Source organism: Seriola aureovittata, chromosome 1 (genome assembly GCF_021018895.1).
Source record: "Seriola aureovittata isolate HTS-2021-v1 ecotype China chromosome 1, ASM2101889v1, whole genome shotgun sequence".
NCBI lineage: Eukaryota > Metazoa > Chordata > Actinopteri > Carangiformes > Carangidae > Seriola > Seriola aureovittata.
The window spans coordinates 12,025,448-12,046,459 of NC_079364.1; the positions used below are offsets into that span (position 1 = coordinate 12,025,448).

Genomic DNA, 21,012 nt, shown 5'->3' on the forward strand with positions numbered 1-21,012 from the left:
GTATTTTTTTGTGTTAAAAGATTTCAGGGGGGGATCCTTAACGTTTGTGTTTTATTGATATCATTAGGATATGAAACTAATCCTCAGTTTAGTTTCTAGTTATTGCTATAAAACAAAGATTGTTTAGGCAGAGATCTGATTTCTGGTTAAACTAAATCTTGTTTCTTTGGTTCAAAACCTAACTGGCCCTTTAATTTCTTGAAAACCTCCCCATATTCTGCTGGCAGATAGACAATTTAATGAGTTAACAGGGGTGGAGACATGTCCTTGCAAGAGGTAATATCACCTCAATGCACTTCATGTCATGTCATTCCCGTGAAATCTTGGTTTGCTTGAAGTCGAAAGGTTTTCAGTTCACTTTGCGATCCTGGAATGAGGAGGCTGTCTGTACACCATCTGACCCTGGCCCAGTTCACACAAACACACACACACACGCAAACAAACACCCCTCACATATATACTGCCCCCACGGACAAATTGACACCAATGTAGAATTAATCTATTAGCTGTTAGTACCCACAGACATAGATCTTGGATATGAATGGTTGTGAACTGGAGTAGACAAACTGGCCTCTTTCATAGTATCAGTCAGCGGCCTTGTCTCCACTACATCACAGCTCTTGATCTTAGCCGTGCTGTCATCACTCAAGGACCCCCTCATATATCCCCAGTCTGTGGTTGTTCCTCTTAACTGTCAGCCGCTGTCAGCGCTGTAGAAACAGCAGGTGGGCCTGTATTTCGAACCAGGGTGAGGTTGGACCTGCTGGTTCAGGTTAGAGCGTCCATTGTAAAGGATGACAGCCTTGTTGAGATTGTTTCACAGCTGCTGTGTGTAGGTAAGAAAGAAGGAGGCGTACAAGGGGAAGGAGGTCTTTCACAACCTTCTTAGCAACCGGAGAAATTCGCAGACTCCTCAAGAATGTGTGGTTGCGTGTTGCTCTAAAAAATGACATCGCTATGGAGACAAACCCTCAAGGTTAAGTGTCACTCTGACATTAACAGTTTACTCTTTTCATCTTTTATTATTTTCCAACACAACGCCTCAAGTTTCCATTACAAAAGAGGCATCCATCTTTGAGAATAGAGATGTTTCTCATGTTGGTGGAGAAGGAGGCAGGCCAGCAGGCTGCAAGCTGTCTATCATCTCTGCCAGCAGCCTCTGGGAAATGTTTATGGTCCGCGGGCGTTCCTCAGCCCTCTAACCCTCCCTCCTCTTTCCCTCATTCACACAAACACTTATTGATAGAGACTCATTCACCTCTGGTTTACTGACAGATTTTCATTTTGATTGAGCCATTACCAAAAAAAAGTGAAGGAAGAAAGCTGAAGAATGAAAAGTCATTAAAAATCGAGGGAGACGTGGCTCTCTGAGGAGAGCGAGTCCCTGCAGCTCAGCAGGCTTCCTGCAGATCTACAACCCTGTGCTGCTTTCTATTAGCCTAGAACCATAGATGAGTGGCTGGGAGTCAACACAAGCTGAGACAAAAGCAATAAATAACCTCCTGCCTGTGGGTCATAACCCAACATCCACTGAGAGAGAGGGGAATAAAACTCACTGCCGGATGGTGGCTGATTTACAGAAGCTTATCGAGGCCTCAGAGACCTTAAACGATTGGTTCAGTGTGTATGTGTGTGTGTATGAAACTGTACATACGAGTGTGTGCAGATGCCTTTTTATAACGGCTCTTTGCATGTGCTGACGCAGATTGTTTTATGGTCTTAAAGATGCGGTGAGTTGCACCAGAGCTTTGCCTTATTTAATGAAAAGACGGATGAGCACAAAAAACATGACAAGGGAGTCTGAGATTTAAGGGAGATTTAATGCATGTCCTCATCTGGGTCCCTGGTAAACAAAAAGATAAAGAACAATCAGATAAGATCATAGAGGAAGAACACAAGCAGCTTTCATCTCAATGTCTATGTGAATATACATGATGGGGTCTCGCTTCAGGGGAGATTTAGTAAGCACATTCTTTCTCTCTGTTTGTGTCTCCCTGTCTCCTTGTTTGTCCCTTGTTTATACACTCGTATTTTAAGGGGCAAAATGGATTGGATGTGAAATTTTCTGCTTAGTATTCTGGCGTATTAACAGTGTTTGCACCTTTTGGGACAGCTAATTTTACCTGAAATAAGCCCATAATGTGCAGGTGTTGAAGGTGTTATTGTGCTCACAGCAAAGTGATACTAAATAGGAAAGAAAAAAAACTATCAGATTATTTTTTGGCTGTTTTGCAGATTTGTGCATGGGGTGTCTCAATACTATTTTGGTATGTGCTAAGTACAGGCAGTTGTCATCATACATTGTACGAGTTGTAGTCTTATTTACTTTTTCATCAAATTTGGCCACTTTAAAACTTTTTAGACTTCAGAATTTTAAACTTTATTTTGACATGGTTCTTATTTAGCTGATTGTTTTGAAACAACAATTTAGCTCTGAGAAGCTTTTATTAAACCTGCTATATCTTGGAAACAAGGTGTAAACACGGCACTGACAGTTATAATCTTTTAAGCTTTTAAGAGTAGATAAATCAGAAAAATTTTCACTTTTTTCAAAGGTCAGATCTTTTTTATCGGGAGTATGATACTAGAACTCAGGAATCTTAAGTTATTGGCACTAGTATTGAAAAATTATAATCCATATCTAGCCCCAGTATGCAGGTGTACAGTTTGAAGGGCTGGTTGTGCTCTTAGATTTGTAACCCTGCAAGACTAATTAAAAAGCTCTGACAATTTTGTCACTGGACAACAAGAGATACAAAACGATAGAGAAACATCTTCCAAACTGTGGAAGTGTGAGTGATTATCTTTTGTTGGAGACACCGTCCCCGTTTGGGCAGAAAGGTTAACACATTCCCACATGCTTTCTTCATCCGTCATGGATACACACACACACACTGCAAGAATGGCAGGTTGCCATGTGCTGCCCCTCCCCTGTTAGCACGCATATGCACACACGCACACACACGCACACACACACACACAACACACACACACACACACACACACACACACACACACACACACACACACACACACACACACAGCAGTTATGGTGGCAGACAAGACTTGGATAAAGAATGAAACCGTGCAGCGCTAGTTCCAGCTCCCTTTTTTTTTTTTATCTTTGTTTCTCTGTTAGAGTAACTGACTGACAAAGACAAAATTGCATTAGTCATGGGAAGAGATTACAGGGATCCTCATTCCTTTTCAGTTGCCACACATTTACTTGCTAATTCAGTTTGACACCGAATTTTTAAAAATTACATGTGAGCATGTGCAAGGTCTCAAATCTATTTTGGAATCTATTCCATTATTTAAAAAAACAAAAAAAAAAACGTCTTTTTTACATTCTCCCTCTGCATTGGGAGACAACAACCAGGAGTTATAGCAGTGCTAAAAAGCTACAGCCTCAACAAGTATGAGTGTGATGTTTTATTCATGATTACCTCCTCCGGTGTAGTCTCGCTTTAATTCATCCCCACCTGCAGTCTGTCTTACGGCTGCCAACACACACCAGGTGTTTGGCGGTGTGTTTATATTTTCAAAGTGCCTTTTTCTAATTGAGTACAACAGTTTTTTTATTTTTACGATAATAAGGCAACTGACCTTGCATGCTGTTGGAATTTAACACGCAGGGATGAGTACTGCGGGATAATGCTGTTGTATACGTATTGAAAAAGATGCTTGAAGACAAGCGGGCAGATTTGAGTGTGGCCTTTCATTTAATAGGCCACCATTCATGCTGGAGTGGCTGTCTGAGCACTGACCTTTGGCCTTTCCTGTGTCTTTTCCTGCCCGGTTAATCCTGAAGAGGTTAATCACATGGTAATAAGAGCCTTGGAGTCGTGGAGCAGACCTCTTCACAGTGTGTGGCCAGTTAACAGAGGAAGGGATTGATTTTGTAAAAGTAGGTCTGTGTTCCTCTGTTCATTTCTGTTCGGTTCTATTCCTCATGCGACTGCTTCGTCATTTACCTATTTTGTCATTTGTCTAATTTTCGCTTCCTTCCCCCTGCTAGTTCGTGAAGCTGAGATGATTTGCCTTGGCTTAACTGAAATGACAGCATTTAAGCTCTACTAATAGGAATCCACTGAAGAAGCATCAAGAGCTTAGGTTATCCCAGCCTGCTCAGGGAACATGCTTCCTCGTTTGAGGGCTGTCTGCGCCTCATTGCGAAATCCACACGGTGTTCCCATCAGGGGACAACATGTGTTGAATAATAAAATATTGCACTGCTTCCCAACCTTTTCAGCTTGTGGCCCCTCATCACAGGTCACTTAGGGCCAATTTTTCCTTCCTGGAACAATTTATATAAATAATATGGAGTTAAAATGATCCAGGAATTCACAAGAACAAAAACAAATATTCAACCAAAGTCCTATAAAACCACATTCATGTTGCAGAAATGTATTTTTCTGCTTTCCATTGCTGGTACTCAAATCATAACCCCTGAAATAAACCTTGCAACTCTTTGAAATCATAGGATATACAGTATATAAACCTTGATGTTCTGTCTGGGGAATTGGAGACCCTGCCTCTCTTCGACAGCTCAAAAAAACCTATTTGACATGATATTGAACTGATGACAAGTTACAGAAGTCTGCTACATGAGACAATGCACTACTTCTGTTTGAGCTGTGCATCTGTGACTGGCAGCACTTTTTACACTTTACTACCCTCCAGTCTAAATAAAGTTTATATGAATTTCTATTATTGGAGTTTTATAACAGTTTGTTATTAAGAAGTCAAACGGGGATTTACACCTCTCTGGGGTCAAATCAACAGTATAACTGTTGATACAGAGCCTGGTAAAACATGAAGTGTTTGGTATTTAGTGATATAACAATGCTTTATGGTCATTTCTGTGTTTTGTCACCTTCATCAAATGCACAACCCCAGTTTAAGGCAAAGGGAAGATTACTATTTAAATAATTAAACAATTTTTTTTGCCATCATTATTTTTACAAATTCATTAGAAGACTCTGGGACTCTGAACAATGAGGAAGTGAAGCCAATTTCAACAAAACATAAGGGTTAAGAATAATTGCATTAAGTCAAATTCATATTACATATACATATGGTAGGGAGCTCTCCAGATGTGCAGCCTCCAATAAACATCGCAGCTGGCTTTCTTTGTTCAGTGCATATATTGATTCCCACTTTTGATCCATTAACAAACCTGCTGACAGAGCTATGGTGTTGCATTCAGTGAAATGACTGTGGTCACTGAGGTTGTAAATCCAAATGCTTTTGTGCTTCAGTCCTGATTTAGTGCTGTTATAAGTCTCTTTGACCAGCAGGTGGAGCTCTGCACTTTGGGTTACACACACACACACACACACACACACACACACACACACACACAAACTCACACACACACACACACACTCACACACACACACACACACACACACAACACACACACACACACACAGATGCGCACAGAATCACACACTAGAAACATGCCAGATTGCTGATCACTCCACTGCTTCTCTGCATCAGTTTTGATGATGTATGCCGGGGAGTGGTGGTTCCTATCCATGTTGTCCCTGACGGTGACAGACAGAAAACAAAATTTAAACGATAAACAGACACACTGCAGAACATCAAGTCTCACCGCCTCTTCTCGCGTTTCTTAGCAGTGATGAACTGACCTAATTTTGAATGGGAAGGAATAACCTTTTAAACATGCACTGTCAAATATATTATGCATAGCTGTCCTCTTAGTCACTCTCATGCGAGAAAGGAAGAGACTTGTTTCCTTCCATCACATGAAAAACAGAAAAAACAACTTGAGATGAGTGTAGTATAGAATCCCTAGTACCTCAGTAAGGCTACCAACAATTCATAAAGTTGCATTCAAATATGGCTGAGAGTTTTCTCTTCCTGCCTGGAAACCAACTGGGTCATTTTGGTGTCTTGTCGGATTATCAGTTTTTTTGTTTTAACTTGTTCTAAATCTTTTGGGGCAAACACTAAAAACAGGAAAGAACGAACGTTAATTCACTAATTCACACATCCTAAAATTAGACAGAGGGACAGAGACGGTGTGGGCTGATTGGACAGTTCTGATTAAGAGAGAGGGGAGAAAGATGAGAAGCAGAAAAGAGGAGAGGTGACGTTCTTGAAGAGCTCCTCTGTATCGCGACAGCTGGCTACTGCAGATAACCACAAAACCACTGGAGCACTTGAGGTCTGGGTGCTGCATGGCTAGGGTTCCACTCCAACATGACCTTATATCCTGCCTGGGTTTTAGATGCGTGGGCTCGGTCAGAGTACCACATCCTGACGATTATCCCAAGTGACAGAATCAAGAAGTCTGTCTGGCTGACTAAATTGAGTTCATAAATCCCTCTTGAATGTGTGTGTGTGTGCGTGCTTGCATGTCTTTCTGCTTTTGCCCCCCCCCCCCCTCGTTTTTTGAATTATGCAAGATTGCTCTGAACAGATAAATTTTCAATCTTGCTCTCTGGAAATAGAGAGATGTCATTTATTTGTGCTCAGATATTATCCCTGATGTTGCTACAGTAACTGCCAGTGAAACCACTGTGCAGAAGAGGCAGTAAATTCAGAGTTAGCTGGTTGCAGGTGGTGCATGTTTGTGTATATATCTAGTCCCATTCATTTTTTTCCCTCTCCCTTTTGCTTCACGAGCACTGCCCCCCCCCCCCCCCCCCACACACACACACACACCACCACACCCCCCCCTCCCTCCACCACGAGTTGGACGTCTGCCTCCAGCATCTGGAGCAGATTGCGACCCTGCAGTGTGCCAGGTAGCAGGACATTAACAGCCAAGGCCTTATTGTTCAGTGATGAGCTGTCAGAGCACACACCCTCGCCCCCGTGTGTGATATCAACCTGCCTCCATCTACCGTCGAGCACACACACTCGGTCCCCGCGGAGCGCTCTTCCTCTTTAGCTCAGATATAAATCAGAGGTCTCTGAAAAACGGGGAACAAAGAGATGGAAAAAATGTGAAGTTAATGCTCATAAAGCGGGAGCAGAGGTAGCACGTCTTTGTTGACAAAAGCCTCCGTGTGAATGGGATCCATTTGTTTCGTCATAAAAGACAAAAAGTCCTGCCTTGTGATTTAATCACAAGGACACAGTAATATTGTTTTGAAAACAAAGGCTATTTCTCACAGTTCTTTGCAGGAATACTTCTGCACCGCAGACCAGTAAACAATAGACTAATAGAGCAGTTTCAGTAATGGACATCTCCAATAAAGGTCCTGATATTTCTTTTCTTTGCTTTGCTTTGTGTATGGAGAGCTGGCAGTGCATTCCTCTATGTATTTTCCTCTGCTGTCTGTTACTGGGACAATTAAGACACTGGGTTGAATACAGAGTAACACCTCATGTGTGTCTAATGCTGAATTCAACACTTTGCTGCAGTAGCTGTAAGCATTTCTGCACATGAATTAATAGCGTGCCGCCTTATCAACAGGGCCTTATTTCATATCGACTTCATGACATACATGTGGACCATATCCATGTTGAGCTCTGCTCCAGAAGAAACTTAAATTCTCTGTAGCAGGAGTGTGGGTGGAAACAAAGACTCTCATATCTTTGTATCATTGTCTTGGTTTATCTTACCGCTGCAGGCTTCTGACAATATGTGTGGTACCTTCCCGTTCCTTTGATTTTTCCACTCATTTGTTAACTAAACATGCTTCCCATTTACTGCCACAAAGTGAAAAATGTAGTAGTCATTAAGTATTCATTACTTGTGGAATTTGTTTCTTCTTTATGCACTTTTAGCCCGGAGACTATTCTGAATGCGTAGGTAGGTTGCTTTTGGAATATTGACAGTTTTAGAAGGCAACATTTATGCTGTTCAGTGTTTCATTATTTATCAAATCGCAAAAAAAATGTTACAGCCAGTCAATCTGCCCCTTATCTTTAAAATAGTCTTTAAATATTTCATTATGCAGTATCATTTCATTATCAAAAAATGCATGACATTAATTGGTCTTTACTGTCTGTATCAGGGAGTTTGTAGCCACAGAAGACTCAGCGCCTCTTTATAAGTGGAAACCTACCTTTTAGCTCCTGACCTAAGCTGAAAGCTAGGTGTGAATATGCTCTCATTAATCTCATCTCCCACAGTAAAAGGTCTGAGTCTGGAGGCTCCCTGAGAATTAATCTAAATAGCTCTTTCATTTCTCTGACGTAAACACAAATGTCTCCAACAATAATGTGGCGCGCTGCTGGATGCCCTGAGACCTGAGAGCTTTGCTCTCTTATCATTGTCCCCTGTAATGTTGTCCTGCAGTTTCTGTGGAAACCAAGCCGGCCTTATTAAAAAAAAAAAAAAAAAAAAAAAAAAAAAGTTTCACCTTCTCTGAGTCTGCCCTTTACCTGACAGCCAAGATAAACGAGCAGGGTCCTGGGAGGAAGGCAACACAAACATGCATCTCTGCTCAGTGGCCCGTGCTCATTGGCTCTCTGCTGGAAGCCCTTATTTACCTTAATGCTGGAAGGTGGCGGGAATGGGGGAGGCTTGAGGAGGAGTAGCCGGCGGAAGGTGTGTGTGTGTGTGTGTGTGTGTGTGTGTGTGTGTGTGTGTGTGTGTGTGTGTGTGTGTGTGTGTGTGTGTGGGTGGAGGGTGTGGGTGGGGGGGTTGTGATTACTCACAATACCTCCCATCAACAACCTTGAACCATGCAGCAATAAAAAAGAAGAAAAAGAAGCAAACAACTCTTTCTGGCCCCCATAATGCACACGGGCCAGATGATGTCATATGTCACCTTCAGCTAATGAAGGTGATGATGACATGCATGAGCGCCGCATACGTTCACCATCTGCTCGGTTCCACCACGCTGGAGCTGCTCCCCTCACAATGCTGCAGAGAGGAGTCGAGGCACGTCTGAGCCACAGTACGAGTGTCCCTCGACGCGTGTGAAAGACTCGCCGCCTGCATCCAGATGAATCACTGCGAGTTTAATCATACCTTCACACGGCAAGCTGCTAAAGTGACGACTCTCTGAGGCCGCTTATTTTGTATCACCTGAGAAACAAGGATGAGTCGGCTGATGTGGTCACCTGAAGAAAAACCAAAGTAACTTTTGAACAACATCACCTGTTTCACATTCTATGTTAATATAATAAATCATGTGGTTTATTTAAATATTAAGTATTACAATAGTTTTTTTTTGTCAGTTTCTCTTTCATTTAATTAAAGCAGCAGGGCAGGTCACAGTGGAGCAAGGTGTTCTCTGGAAGATTTGAATGTATTTTAAGATATGAATGTTAAAAAGATGCAGTGACAAAACAGGAAACTAATGGCACCAGAAATTAATCCATGTGATTTTTGAATGTATAAAAATATGTAGCATGTTTTCCCGCACTTGTGCACTTGGTTCATCTCCGCTAGGGAATTAAGTTGTTGCAGTAACAGCAGACCTAATGTTTCAATAATTAATGATGTGAGATATTTAAAGAAATATGAGTCTGTTTCAAGTAGGAAGACCAGTGTTTCAAACAAACACACCAGAGTGAAGCTGGCTGTGAAACAGGACTGCAACCAATGATGATTTTTATTTACAATTAATCAATACATGTATGATGCAAGGTGCGAATCTGACGTCTTCAAACAGTCGACAATTCAACATTATCTACAGTTCACAGTGATATGAAACCCAGAAAAGCAGCAATTCCTACATTTTCGGAAGCTGGAACCAGAGAAGTTTTGACATTTTTTTAATTATTAATTGTTAATTGTCTGTCGATTGACTAATAGATTACTCCGCTAACTGTTCCAGCTTTAATGTGAGATGTAATTTCAAAGTTAGATTTTGATCATTATCGCAGCATTTCAGATTCATAGTCAGTCGGTCATTCCACCAATACGATGTCAACCGAATATAATTTTAACAATTGATTAAGCAGATTTGGTATTAAAAATCAAGAAGCATTTGTCATGTACACTTTGCAGTTGCACATAAAGTTAGAGCTCAAACAATTAGGCAGCTAATTCATAAGTCAATCAATGGAAAATTAATCAGTAACTGTTTTTTATATTCAATCAATTCAGGTACGTAATTATTCAAGCAAAATTGTCCAAAAAACAAAAAAACAAACAAACAAACAAACAAACAAAAAAACAACAACTTCTTCAGTGTGAATATCTTTTTTGTTTTGGACTGTTGGTTGGACAAAAGGACTCATCGTGATGTAGTTGTCACCTGGGGCTCAGTCAACTTCAGTTGGGCATTTTTCATTATTTATCATTATTTCATTATTTGCTGCCAAGAAAATAATGGGTAGATTAATTGATAATGAAAATATAATTGTAAGTTGCAGCTGTACATGATATGACTGATAACACCAGTTGTTCTGGCTTGCCTGTGGTCATTTTCTAGTTTAATTCTGAGGAGTGACAAATTACAGATCGATTGATTAGTTCTACTTTCCCATGTACTTTTCTTATCTGACAAGTCAGAAGTCAGTCGGTGTAGATGATAAACATTAGTCCAGTTTTTCAACATTCTCTTGTTAAATAGTCTGTGAAACAGAAATGCCAATTTTAAAAAAAAATTCCTGCAGGTGATGTTTATTCTTTATTTTTGTGTTAATACTTGAGAGGGAATTGTTTTTTTTGATTGATTACTGTGTGAAGAGAAAGCCACTTTGTTGTGGCTGCAGGTTATGAAAGTTGTGATTGACAGGTGCTTGACTTCAGCTGCTGAGCCGAGTGTAAAAAGTCGAGCGTTGGTGACTGAAGATGATCTTTAGATAACACCAGATGACCTTTGAGAGCAGCTGAAACTATCAGTCTCCATGGGGGCTACTCTCCTCCTCTTGTCATGTCTTGACACCCCCCCCCCCTTCCTCTTTCTCTCCCTCTTTTATATCTCCTTCTCTCTTTCTCGCGCTGTGTCTTGCGAGTAGAGTTTCTGTGAGTTGGCAGCCTGTATCTGATCCTGAGGTAATTTACTGGTAGCGATAAGGAAGTGGTGCGCACAGTCTTTCGTTATAGTCCTTTCTGACAGGGCAATCTGAAGCCCATAGAGACTAAATTGGAGGGAAATTTTGACTCCAGATAGAAGGGAAACATGCAAGGTTATTATTATATAAATTCAACAAACTGAGATTGAGTGGAGAAAAAAATCACCTGTGACTGCTGGTTTAATTTTTAGAGACGTGCCTATTCTATTGACTTAGGGAGTGGAAATAACAGCTGAGTAAAGTGAAGGCTCGTGGTCTATTTTCATGTTTGTTAATGAGCTGTTGGAGACCTTCGCTGTAGTGAAAAATTAGTGCTTATTTACACAACTTTTATTGTCCACTTAATCCTGATTTTGTTTGTGGGAAGACAGAGACTTTGACTCCTTTGCCTTTGCCAGTACAATCTCAAATCATCATATATGTGCATACTATATATAGTACATGTGTGTATGTGTGTGTGCACGTGTGTGTCGAGTCCACTTTTGCCCAGCAGAGCTCTTTTTTTTCTCACAGGCAGACCAGGCAGGCCAGGGTCATTGCCTCAGGGGTGTCTTAGAGAAATGCCTCTCTGCTGTGGGCGAGAAGAAATATGAAAGAGACCCTAAATCAAGACACAGAGTCCCATGAATCATGTCAGCAGCTGGGCTGAAGAAGAGGGATGGGACCATCTGTAGCAGCATATGAATGGCTAACTGACTCACAGTGCTGTTGACACAAGCTGAAGAAGTGTGAAGAGGTTGTGAAGATTAGCGCTGCTGCTTGCTGCATAGCCTGGAAACCTGCTTCAGTCAAAAAATGAGAAAACCCAAATACGCTGCATGCTCCATTCGTCACTCTTGACGTTTTACAGAATTGCACGGAGGAAATGTTTTTTTTTGTTTTTGTGTGTGTGTGTGTGTGTGTGTGTGTGTGTGTGTGTGTGTGTGTGTGTGTGTGTGTGTATGTGTGTATATGTGTGTATGTGTATATGTGTGTGGGTGTGTTATAAAATAAGATGAATTCTCATTACAGTACATCTATAACACTTGAATTCACGCTGCATGAATTCATCTTGAAATTTCTCAGCTTTTTTCCCCCGTTAAAGGCTTTTTTAGTGTCGAGTGAGCAGCTATGGATGCATAAAGTGCTCCACAGACTATTTAGAAAGTCTTTTAGTCACAGCTGTAAAACCTTTGAATGACAATGTTGTTTTCTTGGATATGGGTTGCATTTTGGACATAATCTTTAAGGTTTTGTTTGGTTGCTTGATTGATTAGTTGATCCCTAACAGGAAATTAGTCATTAACCGATAACTGATTAATCATCTCAGTTTTTCAAACAAAAACGCCAAACGTTCAGTGGTTTCAGCTTCTCAGATTTGCATATCTTGGGTTTTAAACTGTTGATACAAGCAATCTCAATACGTCACCTTTCTGGAAAATTGCAATGGCCCTTTCCCACTGTTTTTCCTGACATTTTATTAAATAGAAAAAAAAAACAATTACTCATTCAATTGAGGAACAAAACAGCAGATTCATCGATAATGAAAATAATTGTTATTTACAGCCATAGTTTTGTTTCATAAGTATTGGTTTTACATTTGTTAATATTATTTTTCATTCTGTATTTATTGCCTGTATTATTGGTCTCATTGTCAGGTGCATCACTCATGGTTGGCCTCTAATTTATCAACTAATTGATTTGTATTGTATTGAACACATTGGTAGGTGGGCTCCTGAGCTACTCTTAGTGTTGTATTGTGCAGAAACGTCTCTACTGTGTCTTGTGTTATTTGTCACTGTGCAAACTTGCTTCTCCTTAATTAAGTAATCTACTCTAATCTAATCTTTCCTTATCGAGTGTCTAAGAATTGAGGCTGTTGCATGTTGCACAGATGGATTTGGGGCTATATGACTAAACTTGACCATGTGTCTGTGACGCCTCTATTGTCAAACTTTGTTGGCTGTTAATGTCTGTGGTCTGTGATTTACTGAAAGTTTTAGTGGGAATAATAAAAAAATAAATGAAATTTACGCTTGGGGTCAGGCAGGTAGAATGAGAATTAATTGTCACTCTGGAGCAAATGATTTTGCCCTCTAAATTGAAATAACAGTGAAGGCATTGTTTTGACATTTAAATTGCACTGACACTGCATTGTCGTAAAAGAACCTTGTGGCAGTGGTAAATTAGTCTCTTTGAGAAAGCACTGAATCTTAATCGCTGTGCCCAGCGGTGAGGGCATGTTGTTAAAGCACAGTAACAGGACAGATGATAATCACAAAATTTCACGGCCGACCCCAGGGCTTGTTATCTAAAAGTTTCACCAAATAGATTAACCCATCAGAACCACTGGCATACAAGCCATGCCAAGGGCACCAAGTGGTATTCGGGAAGGCGGAGGCGTTGTCAAGCTCATAAATAGGAGGTATTGTTCATGTAATGGAACTGCAAAGTTGTGGTGAAGGATAATGCACAGTCTTTCTCAGATAAATTATGATGATCTTCACTGAGTGTGTGCGGAGTAGGCCTATTTGTACAAGGCTGACAGTGGGAAGATGAATCACTCCCCCCTCCCGAAAATCTATAGTCAACAAGGAAGCATATCATAGTTTTTGCTAATAAGGATCAGCCCAATTTGTGCTCTTCAAACGAATAAACATGTGACTTTAATCTTACTTTCTAAAATGGTGCGAACACATCCAAAACAGCATGTGCTGTTTGTTGAATGTTATGTTGAATATGCTAATACTGAATTAGCTACAAAAGCCCATGCATCAACTTTTTTTTCTTTTTTTTTTTTTTGTAACTGCTCTTGTTTGTTTACTATTCAAGCACATCGCTTCTTATCCATCTTTAATTTAATAAATGTTTTGTTTAAAGCTTTTATGTTTAAAAAAGAAAAAAGAAATGCACTGCAGCTGTGAGCACAGCATCCAAAAAGCTGGTGTGTGTTTGAATTTTTCTTTAATTACAAAAGGAAGTTAAACAGTGTCTCCTGCCTGAGGGGAAAACATACTGACTGATTTGGCATCAAACAGAGGGAGATTGAGAGATAGGCATAATTGTGATGGACCTTCGGGGAGAGCAGCAGTAGTCTTAAGAGCTGCAGTAGCGGTAAGAGGTGCACTTTAGCAGTGGTATTATTCTCCTGCGATTGGCTATACAGAGATGAGTGTGGGGAGATACTGTGTAGAAACATAAACACAGATAAGCCCATCTGAGAATGAAGGGAGGGATGCTATGTGATCAGTCAACTATAAAATTGACTTAGACCGAGCAGTTTTACTGTCTCTCAAGGAAGATTGGTGATATGACATGGAAGGAAAATGTGAAACAATCCTACTATATTTTATCTCTTTCACTCTCAGCTCTGTCAGTGTAGCCAGACAAACCCTAAATTTATCAGTTTCTACAGAAGGGTGACAGATTAAAGGAAAAACCAACATAAAGTGTCTTAGTAAGGTGTTGGGACACCACGTGCTGCTAGAGCAGCTTCAGTCTACAAGTCTCTGGGACTCCACTGGAGGGATAAGTCCCATTTTTCCAAAAGATATTCCTTCATTTGGTATTCTGATGATTGTGTTGGAGACTGGGGTCTAACACATCAGTCTAAGTCCCCCAAAAGGTGTTTGTTTGGGTTGAGATCTGGTGACTGACGCAGTGGTCATTTTCCCATCCAGCATCCATGTTGTTTAAATAACAAATACACTGCATTGTTGCCACATTGCTATCTTGAGGAAGTGGAATGCGATTGACCAATAAAAACCTTGTCTGAAGTCAGTGGCGCAATATTTCAAGGGTGCATTATCAAGATAGTAATATGTGCCTAGATCGGTGGGTGCACAATGTGTGTACGCTGTCTGTTATGCACAAGCAGAATGTGCTGAAAATGCACTTCAGATGTTAATATGTTCAATACAGCTTTCAGAAGGTTGGAGCATTCTTTGTGGCATATTATGTGTTGCGTAATATTGCCAAGCATCATGGATGTGTCTTGGCCATAAATGAGGCTATACAGAGAAGCGCTCTTTCCCATTACCTGCAATCCACCACAGTATTTCCCATTCATCATCTAGACTAAGTTTTTCCCACCGCAGTTTCATAATGAACCAAAAATGTATTTACACTTAGATTAACATAAAGGATGTCAAATGTTGTGATTTGTGAAATTGATTCTTTGTAGAACTGTGTGCTGAGCATTGATACACTCTGCCCTATTTTGCCCCTTGGGGTGTGCAGAGCTGCTGCGTGTGTGTGCTGGGACTGGGCTCACTGGCCAGTTACAATATATAATCAACTTGCCACAAATGGGATCTAATTCTGTGAAACAATGCGCCATTAAAATAGCAATCTGCCAAGGTGCCAGCATGCCAGGGAATGGGAGATGGTTTATGGGACCGGTTTATTGCATGTTGCACCCAAAACAGTCCCATGATTAATTAAAAGATTAAAAAGAACCTTTTTGAACCATTCACCTACTGGGGCCTGACAGGACCATTTTTTCTGCTGTCAAATTAGCAAAAGTGGATATGGATATAATTGTACTTAATGTACTTGCTCCATGCGCATTAGACCATGCACTTTGGACTGTTAAGATATGTCGATGTATGACATTTTATGGCAGGTTTCGATTTTGTGTTTTCAGTTCTGCTAGTGGGGCTGCCCATTTGTTTGCATTTGCATCATAGATTGTGCCTTAAACAATGTTTAAGGTATCTAGATACTAGTCTGGGTGGTTTCTCTATCTCCTGCTATGAATTTGTGCATGTGTCAGCATCACCAGACTCTTCCTTTAACTGATTTTTGAGGTTCACTGACGGGGTTGTGGGGGCCATGTTCCTTGATTTATGGAAAGCATTCAACAATGTTAATCATAACACCCTACTGCATACACTTAATTTCAATTTTTCGACTTCAACAGTTTTCATTCTTAACAAATCCTACCTCTCATTCTACTCCCAACTTGTCAAAATCAATAATTATACTAAATCTGAGTCCCTATATCTATTATCTGGTGTCCCCCATGGCTCTATACTGGGCCCAGTCCTGTTCTGATATCTGTATGTATGCTGATGATACAGTCACTTTTACTCACACTAAAACAAGCTGCAGTTGCAAACAAGCTAAGAGATGTAAGGTCAAAGGTAACATCCTGGTTAAACCGATGTTGTTTCCAATTGAATATGCTGAAAACAGTTTGTATGTTTTTCTCCAAAGGCCACAGTGGAGATGTAGAGCAAGATTTTCTCATCTCAGGAGAGGGACTACACGTTCTCAGAAAACAGACATTTAGGAGAACATTAAGATTCAAAGCTCAGCTTCAAAATCTATTAAAAGGGTCTTTAATCTGACATAAATGGAGGATTCTCTGTCTGTCTTTCTGTCTATATTTCAATTTTCTCGACAACCGCTCATCCGATCGACCTTAAACGTTGTGGATGTATTGCTGAGGACCCGAGGAAGTGCAGTGTTGAAAGGTTTTTGGATTAGTGGTTCTTCAGAAAGCTTCAAACATGTTTTTCTACATGTTACCTGACAGTGGAACTCAACTGCGACGTCACTTTCTATGCTGTCAACCAGACACTATCAGATCGGAGCAGAGCAGCCAAGACCAGCAGCCAACCCTAGCAAAAGTGCAGCAAAAGTTACAAGTTGGATGACACAGGCCAAGCAATCGGCTCCTACTGATAGAAACATTTTGACCAGGCATTGCAATAATCAAATAAAATTCTATTTGGTAAACATCAGGTTTATCAGAAACATACAGAAATTATTTTTCAAAGCCAAGAAAAATCAATGTGAGTATATTTTTTACCATTTAAACAATGCGTCATAAAGCAGGACAACTCGCAGCAGTGTGAAAACATTGAATAGATTACAGGCTGGTACGTGGTCTACCACTGGCTTCATTACAGTTCATATCTCAAACATGTGCTATGATTTAAGTTTGCACGCCAGGTGCTGTAAATCCTTGGTTGTTGCTGCAAAACACAGGATCTCTGTCCGCTTGTGATGTTTTTTCGAGGTTGGCAAAAAGCTTTTTGGTGCATTAACCACCAAAACAACTCTCTCGCAAGAGTTAACAACACTAATGTTCACATTCATTAGTTGCATTCACAGATACAGTTCACTGTTCACCAAAAACATGAGCTCTTTTAGCGTGTTCATACACAACACTGCTTCCAATCAGTGGTTCTCTCCCACATCACCTATTTTCATTAATCTAATACATGTTTTATAGCCTTAAAACCACTGGAATCATTATACAAACAAGCACTTAAAACTTTAGACAAGAGCCGTTCAGTTTTTGCCATATTCTAAGAGTAATCTGCACAATCCCACAGAGAAAAACCAAACTATCTTTTCCTTCAGAGCATCCACATCAATAACATACAGTACCACAATCAATTAGTGACCCTATCCTATTATTCATTAAAGTATAATTTTAAGAAATGGCTTATCGAGAACCAACAATGTCAACACTGATTCTATTTTTATGCCTGTTTTTGGCTTCATCATGCTAAACTGGTGTTGACTTCTATTATGAGGAAGTCACAGAAAATGCAGTGTGTTTGCCAGTGAGCTTAGCACTTACTGCTGTCGTTCATCAAAAAAGCATCTATAAAACAAAGCAATGGTCCTTTTTTGGCTTTATTTGACAGTGGATCAGTTTGAGACATAGCAAGGAGAAATGGAACGAAAAGGAGCAGCCACAGTGAGCTGTTAGATGAGGAGCTGCAGGCGACAGGCTGCACATCTCTAACTTCTCAGTGAGGTAACCAACTCCTTTCACTGTGCCCTGCAGTTTGCAGACTCATGCAGCTTAAAATCTGATCATGGTTGCTCACAGAATGATGGAAAATGGGCAATTACTGCCTGACTTCTTTATTAAAAATGACAGTAGTTTGTTTCGCTACCCCCAGAATTCTGTGACTTGTAGTATTAACCCGCATTTGCTGTTTCCACTGGTTAACTACACAGTCACCAAATCAACCAAAATCAAAATCAAGCAGGACCTAAATCTTCCAGATTGCCTGTGTTATATGTTGTATTTATTATAACAGAACTATAGTAGGCCTATATGCTATTATTACAAGGTAGTATGTTTTAAACTATTGTATTACTCCTGCTATTTTTTGATGCCTAACAACATCAGGCAAAGGGACTTTTGGACTTTTGACTTACTTGGGTGAATTTACATTTATTTAAATGTTGACTGATGTACATTGTCCCTTTTCTAAATAAATAAATTAATCGATTAATCAACCAATATGAACCTGCTACAGTATTGATATTTTTGTTGTATTGTACAAAACAACATTTCCACCCACACTTTCTGCTCCTCTGCCGCTGCACTTATTTGCCTTCCAGTGATGACTGTCATTCTTTTAAATTTGGTGACACACAGACTATTTAATCTGAACAGACCTCTAATTCATCTCAAATCACTCTGACTGGTGTTTGGCAGCCGTCATTCACCTTAAGCTTTCAAGGCCCCGCAGGAAGTTTATGAGCTGCTTTACCATTAGCAGCTCTTTTTTCTTTTGGCACATTCAGCCGCTGTTACGCTTAGCGAAAAGAAGAATGAGGGTGAGAGCAAATATCCACAAACAGTTTCACAGGGGTGATTAGACTGTTGGTTATTTGGTCTCTTTTGCCAATATGTTGTTTACTGATGTGGATCTACACTGTTCTCTCTGAGGTGTTGTGCGGTGGATCTCAGTGTCTGTGGATGTAGGAACAACAGATGTGGGCACTTGTTCCTGCTGGTAGAGATGTGAGGACAAACGCCTGGACACAGTGTAATTTAGAGCTTTAAACTGGACCTTAGTGGTGTCTGCATGGGACTTTAAATCAGTGTGTGGCGTCATCTTTAATGATTTTTTTTTTATGTAATATATCTCATTATTATTGCTGTAATATTTTTTAATTAAATTTATATCAGTGATCTGCTTTTGTTCAGGCTGCCCACTAAGTACCTATTTGTCCTTATATGATTTTTTTCTGAATTATTATAATACAGTACTCACATACTGTGAAAACATCCCTTCCCAGCAAGGGATGAGGGCAGAATTTGATCATGTGCAAAAAAGCATTCTGATGTTTATCTGAAGCCAATATGAGGCTACTAAAGTGCTGGTCTCTGGCTAAGGGAGACAACCTGCTAGTTGCATGTATGTTTTTTTGCAGGTTCCCAATACCAACAGAAACATACATGCAACCACAATACACAATACTGGCATGGCTTATTAGGACATTGGGTCTGAACTTAATGAAAGTTTCACTGTACAAGTCAAAATGTCTCCTGGGAAAAAGGTCTATTGCAGGCTAATTTCTATGCAGATAATTTCTCTGTCTTTATCTGTTTTCTTGAAGTTTCGTGCAGACATCAACATGGACCGTATGTGTGAACACCTTCACATACACAGACAAGTGTAAACATGTGCATTTCTGCTATCCCACCCTATGTCGGTGGCCATTTCTGTTTTGAAATATCTCACGGCCTTAAACTGCAAAGACTGAATTTGTTGGCCACTTGGGGGCAGCAGAAACAAGTTGTGAACATAACTTTGACACATCACCTTTTTAGTTGATAAACTTAACTTATTAGCAAACAGTTGCTACATCATTGTTCATTTGGAGTCGTGTTTCTGACCACCTGTGCGTCCAATGTTCGCTCTCCTTGCAGCTCTGTTTTTGGTCTCCACTAATTCTTGAGGGAGACATCTGTCTCTTTAGCTCCTAAATGCTCCACTATGTTCATCTGCTGCTGTGTGTGTATGTCCTTTGGTGCTGAGCAGAGAGTGTAAAGTGGGTTTTTAGAGCATTTTTGCTGAAGGCAGTTTCCTGCTGTGGCCAAAGATGACGTAATGAGAGGGGTGAGGGTGAAACACAACAGTAAAGTTGCTGGCTGGACGGCTAAACGATAAGCTGAAACTCACCGTGAACATCCATAAAGCCGAAGGGACCTGCATATTTGGGTGATAGTCATGCTTTTCCCACTGTCATATTGTTGTCACATTGTCATTTGATACATTGTTATACAAATATTGATTATAGCTGCTTTAGGTGAGCTAAAGCCTCATATTAGATTTGGCTGACCTTTTCAATGTGTCTTTACATGGAACAAGGACTCTGGGTTTTGTTCCCTTGCTAACATGACTACACTGTATTTCATACAACCTGACTAGAGTGTATTAGAAAAACTGTATTCCTGTTAGGATGAGTTCTCTTGATGGCAAGTATATATAGAGAGGAAGGATTATTGCGACCAACAATTTTGATTGCATGACTTTTACTTGTGATGCAATATTTTTGCTAGTTTCACATCAGTAAATGAGCTAAATAAATCCCCCTACCACTGCCCTGAACGCACAGATACAAATATCCGTTAACAATAATAACAACATGCCATGTTATGGTTTTCTAGCCAATTTACACTTACTCTGCCAGCATTAGATAAAATAGGTACAGATCTATCAGTGCTCACCTTGATGTATTTTAAATTGCTGCAGAAATTGTGTGCTTTCTTCTTCTCATACTTTTGATAAATAATGGACGATATTTTACAGTCAGTGAGAATTGCAGCATTGCTGAGCATAGCACTGACAAATTACATGTTAATATCCGGCTTAAATATCTCACCACCAAAGTGCTGCAGCATGCTTCTTCAAGCCTTATTGTAATCTGTGTGTGCTCCTTTTGGCTCCATTGCTGGGCTGGATAGATGCCTTGTTATCAAACAGTGGTATTGGGAGAGGAAGTCCAATCATTTCTCAAGTGTTTACTTTAAACCTGACATCCTCGCTGCCTCGGCTATTTGATAGCCTGGGAATAAGGGTGTTGCCCTAGGCTTGTTGATTTGTTTATGCATGTTTACAGAACTCTTCATAAATTCATAATCATCCTCTCAGTGATTTTCCTCTGCATCTCCAAGAGGCAGGTGTTGAAATTTGGACAGGCTCGGTCAGCGGATGAAGATGGCAAAGATGACTAAGCCTCTTAAGTTTTGCGCCAGAGAGGAAAATCATCAGAGCGATGATTTTGATAATCTGCATTGGATTGAGACCAGAAAATCGG

At 40.3% G+C, this 21,012-nt stretch overlaps 1 protein-coding gene across 1 annotated transcript in view; it reads left to right on the forward strand.

Annotated features, from left to right (window-relative positions):
• gpc5a (glypican 5a) overlaps positions 1-21,012 on the forward strand; it is a 132,802-nt gene that overhangs the window by 36,139 nt on the left and 75,651 nt on the right. The window lies entirely within an intron of this gene.